This window comes from Elephantulus edwardii, unplaced genomic scaffold, assembly GCF_000299155.1.
Source record: "Elephantulus edwardii isolate Elephantulus edwardi_28Jun2011 unplaced genomic scaffold, EleEdw1.0 scaffold00013, whole genome shotgun sequence".
In the NCBI taxonomy this organism is placed as follows: domain Eukaryota; kingdom Metazoa; phylum Chordata; class Mammalia; order Macroscelidea; family Macroscelididae; genus Elephantulus; species Elephantulus edwardii.
In genome coordinates, this window is record NW_006399763.1 from 27,145,714 (window position 1) to 27,151,254 (window position 5,541).

The following is a 5,541-nucleotide window of genomic DNA, read 5'->3' on the forward strand; positions in this document are numbered from 1 at the left end:
AGTATGTTGTGATCCACACAGTCAAAAGCCTTTGCACAGTCAATGAAGCACAGATAGACATTCTTCTGGTATTCTTTGCTTTCTGCCAAGATCCACCTAACATTAGCTATAATATCCCTAGTGCCACAACCTCTTCTAAATCCAGCCTGTACATCTGGAAGTTCTCTGTTTACATTTTGTTCCAAATGTTTTTGGATAATTTTCAGTAGAATCGTTTGGCATGTGATATTAATGATATTGTTCGATAATGTCCACACTCTGTTGGGTCACCTTCCTTTGAAATGGGAACAAATATTGATCTTTTCCAGTCAGTGGGCCAGCTCTTGTTCTCCAGATTTCTTGGTACAACTTGGTGAGCACATCCAGGGCAGTGTCTGTCTGTTCAAATGTGTCAATTGGTATGCCGTCAACTCCTGGAGCCTTGTTTTTTGTCAGTTCCTTCAGAGCAATTTGAACTTCCTCCTTCATCACTATAGGCTCTTGCTCATACGTCATTTCATGAAATTCTTCTGTGTCAGCCAATTCCTTCTGATATGGTGACTCTGTGTATTCCTTCCATCTTCTTTTGATACTTTCAGGATCATTTAACATTCTACCCAAAGTATCCTTAAGTATTGCCACCCTTGACTTTAATTCGTTTTTCAGCTCCTTCAGCTTAAGAAACGCTGAGCGAGTTCGTCCCTTTTGATTTTCTGACTCCAGCTCTCTGCATATTTCATTATAATGTCTTGCTTTGTTGTCCCGGGCTGCCTTTTGAAATTTTCTGTTTAGCTTTGATTTCTTGGTTTCTTCCTTTAGCTTTGGCTTCTCAGAGCTCTAATGCAATGTTCAGAGTCTCATCTGACATCCATCTTGGTCTTTTCTTCTTTTTCAGCCTTTGTAATGATCTTTTGCTTACATGTAATTTAATGATATTACTTTATAGTCTCCACATTCAATTGTATCACCTATCTTGGGAATGGGAACAAATCTGTATAATTTTCAATCCATTTGCTAGTCAGCTATCCTCCAAACTTCCTGGCATAGATAAGGGTAAAGTGATAGAAAGGTGGCTGGAAATAATATGATTGATTTTTAAATTATTATGATTTATTTGTTGCAAATATTTTTTTAAAAAAATACAAATGATGACTTTTTAAACATAAACCTCACCTGATCAAATCAAATTGACTACATTTGTGGAAGAAATTTTTAGAGAAACTCAACATCAGCAATCAAAACTAGGCCAGGGGCTGACTGTAAGTCGGACAATCAATTACTCTTATGAAAGCTCATAATGAGAAAATTAAAATAAGTCCATAGGAACCAAGATAAGATCTGGAATCAATTTCATCTGAATTTCAAGATCATTTTAGGAATAGATTTGAGGCATTGAACATCAGTGATCAAAGACTGGATGAATTGTCAAATGATATAAAGGATATCATTCATGAAGAAACCAAAAACGTCATTACAAAAACAGAGGAGAAAGGGACAAAATAAAATAAAAACAAAACATCGAAAACCCAAATACCAAAACGAATGCCAGAAGAGACTCTGAAAATTGCACTAGAGTATCAAGAAGCCAAATCAAAAGGAAAACATTATGAAGTAAAAACTGAACAGAAAATTTCAAAGGGCAACTCAAGAAAATAAAACAAAATAAAATATTATAATGGAATGTGCAGAGAGAGCTGGAATTGGAGAATACAAAAAAGACTTGCTCTGCATTTCTCAGGCTGACATAACTGAAAAACAAATTTAAATCTCAAATCACAATATTGAAAAATGATATGGGCAATGTATTGAATGACTCAAGAAGCATTAAAAGAAGATGGAGAGAATATATAGAATCACAGTATCAGAAAGAACTGATTGACAATTAAAATGTTTGGGAAGTATTGCATGAACAGGAGCCCAGTGAAAGAGGAAGCTGCATTGAAGGCATTGGCAAAAAATAAGGCTCCAAGAATCAATGGGATATTAACTGACTTGTTTCAGCAACTGATACAGATGGATCCTTGGATGTGCTCACCTGTCTATTCCAGTAAAGTAGGTATGGAGAAGGAATCAAATACTAACCCACTCATTTCCAAGTTTTAAGCTATGAAATGTTCCCTTGCTTTGTTCACACAACAGTCTCTTGGTCTAGTTCTGGGTTTCACTCAAGCACACTTAATCATTCTGTAATTACCCTTCTTCTTAATGTTAGCCATAATTTGTTATTGTCCATATAGTCAAATGCCTTCGTATAGTCAATGAAGCACAAATAGACATTCTTCTGGTATTCTTTGCTTTCAGTCAGGATCCACCAGACATCAATGATTATATCCAATGTTTATGTGTTTCATTTGTTTTTTAACAATGTCCAATTTTCCTACATTTATTCTTTTAACATGCCTGGTTCCAATTATTAATGGCTGTTTGCAATTATTCCTCTTTATTTTTTTGTACATATCCCAATATGATCGGTCTGATTCTAGTGCTATATCTAATAGTATAAGCATATTATTTTGTTCATAGATTTTTTTTTTTTTACCACAGCCTATTGGCAAGAATGATGAGACTTCTCACATACTTTGGGCATGTTGCTAGGGAAGAAAGGGAAGATCCTCAACTAGCTGAATTAACAAATGACTTCTGTAATGGGCTCTTATGTGTCAGAACATGTGAGAATGGCACAGGATAAAACAGGGTTCAGATCTTTTGTTCATACGGTCATTATGAGTCATACTCAAATCAATGGCACCTAATAACAACAACAATTATCTCAGAAGTGGAAGACCAAATCCTTCTTCCTAGTTGGTCTTAATCAGAAACTCCTCTTTAGAACAGCATCTAACAGATAAGCACTAATAAGAGTAGTGATAGAGAAGCAAACATTAACATATCTAAGCAGTTAAGAGCTGCAACATACAAAAACACTTTTTCACTACAAAAACTGAGAGGTAAATGATATCCTGAAGAGCAAATCATACGGACATACTGAAATAATGGTGTAGTAGGCAGGGATTCCCATATCAAGACAGCTACCTAAGGTCTAGAAAGTCTTAAGATTTTCTGGTCTTGTATGGGGTAGTCAGTAACAGGCAAGTTAATTATTTTCTGGCCTCCTCAGGGGCCATGAGGTGAGGTTTCTAACTTGGAAAGTATTTGTTACCAAGTAATTTTGTATTGATCCAACAGAGTATGGAAGTTATTGAATAATATCACTAAAATAACATGAAAGCAAAATCCTTCTGAAGATTATTTAAAAAAAATCACTGGAACATACACTTACAGAGAACTAGTAAAAATACAAGCAGGGTTTAGAAGAGGTCATGACACTAGAGACATTATCACCAATGTCAGATGGATCTTGGCGGAAAGCAAAAAGTACCAGAGGAATATCTGTGTTTCATGGACTATGCAAAGGCATTTGACTGTGGATCAAAACAAATTATGGCTAATCTTGAGAAGAAGGGGAAATTCCAGAAGACCTGATTGTGCTCATGTGAAACCTTTTCTTGGACCAGGAAGTAGTCCTCAGAATAGAGTGAGGAAATAATATATGGTTCAAAATCAGGAAAGGGGTACATCAAGTGTGCATCCTGTCTACATACCGTTCCATCCTATATGCAGAACAGATCATTTGAGAGATTGACTTTATGAGGAAGAATGTAGCATCAGGGTTAGAGGAAGACTAATTAGCAACCTGCACTATTCAGATAATGCAACCTTCCTTTCTGAAATTGAGGAGGACCTGAAACTTTTGTTGCAAAAGATCAAGGACTGCAGTATTCAGTTTAAATTGAAGCTCAGTATCAAGAAGACAAAGATTCTCACCACTGGGCCAATTGGCGGGACTATGATAGATGGAGAAGAGATTGAGATTATTAGCAATTTTAGCTTGCTCAATCCCACAGCCAACACTCTTCGGCCCAGAAGTCAGGGAAAAAATTTCACAGGGAAAATATGCTGTCAAGGATCAATCTAGAGTGCTGAAGAGCAATGATGTTAGTCTAGAGACCAAGGTGTGCCTGATCCAAAACATGGTCTTCACAATTACTTGCAATGCACGAGAGAGCTGGACATTAACTAAGGATGACTGAAGAATCAAAGCACATGCAGCTGTAGAGCTGGAGCAGGGTATTAAATATGGACTGCTAAGAGAACAAACATGGTTGTACTAGAGAGGATGAAAGCAAGTTTCTCCTTGGAGGCAATGGTTTTGAAACTATATGTGACATACTTTGGAGATGTTGCTAGGAGGGACCAGTCCGTGGAGAAGGACATTATGCTTGGATGATGCAACACAAGAGAGGAATACACTGAAGGAGATGGATTTACACAGTAATTCGGATAATGAGGGTAGGGTGTATGTTGGAATCAGTGAGATTGCCTCAAGATAGGACAATGTTCAGAATTCTTGTGTATAGAATTGTTATAAGTTGCTGGTAACTTGATGACACTTAACAACCATTACCACAACTTCTAAATTATATTACAGCATGTGAATACAAGGAAGAAATACAGTAATCTTCGTCTTTCCCCCCTACCATATATATAAATATAAAAAAAAGTACTGAAGATCCATAGGTTTTCAAACACCTGTTATTTCAGATGTGGATGGCCAACCTTACTCCCTACTCTGTGTTAATTAGGGTATTTAGCTTTAGAACAGTATTTGACAGAGACGTATTTTACCCAAAAAAAGCTTATGAAAATATTTATACAGGTAATACATCAGATGTTGGTCTCAGGGGCCCACCTCTTAGGAGCATCCGTTATGTAACCACCCTTACACTGTCCTGCCAGCACCCAGCTCAATTCCCTCTGTCCTCCCTTTTGAAATCTCCCGCCTTCTCTGACTTGATAGCTCCACCTCATAAACTTTCCGTGCTCCCACTTCCTTTAAACTAGCCTGTAATATTGGCACTCCTGGGACGGGGATGGAGATGGGTTGGAGGGAAATGGACAACTGAGGAGGGGCATGTGGTGCTTATGTAGCAGTAGTTGTGGTGGTCACCACATGCTTCAGGGTGGTGTGCTCAGGGACAAGAGCTATGGTCAGGGCAGGAGCTGGAGAATAGTATTGAATGAACTGCTGTTGTTGTTGTTATGTGCTGTCGAGTGGCTTGTGACTCATAGCGACCCTATGTACAACAACCCCAAACTCGGCTCTGTCCTGTGCCAATCACACTGACTCTGATACTCCCATTCTGATTATCCCAGTCACTGAATCAATCCACCTCATAGAGGGCCTTCCCCTCCTGCGCTGTCCCTCTGCCCTCTCAAGCATGATATCCTCCTCCAAGGACCGGTCTCTCCTCACAACATGTCCAAAGAATGTTAGACGGAGCCTCAGAATCTTTGCCTCCAAGGAGGCCCCTGGTTTAACTCTTTCCAGGACAATTCTGTTTGTTTTCCTAGCAGTCCATGGTATTTTCAATACTCTTCTCCAGCACCACAGCTCAAAGGCATCAATTCTCCTTCTATCCTCTCTAGTCATTGTCCAACTCTCTGATACAAAGCAAGTAATTGTGAAGACCATGGCCTGTATCAAACGCACCTTAGTCTCCA

At 38.4% G+C, this 5,541-nt stretch overlaps 1 pseudogene; it reads left to right on the top strand.

The window, feature by feature from the left end:
* Window positions 1-3,102: 3,102 nt before the first annotated feature.
* LOC102855688 overlaps window positions 3,103-5,541 on the top strand; it is a 40,832-nt pseudogene continuing 38,393 nt past the window's right edge.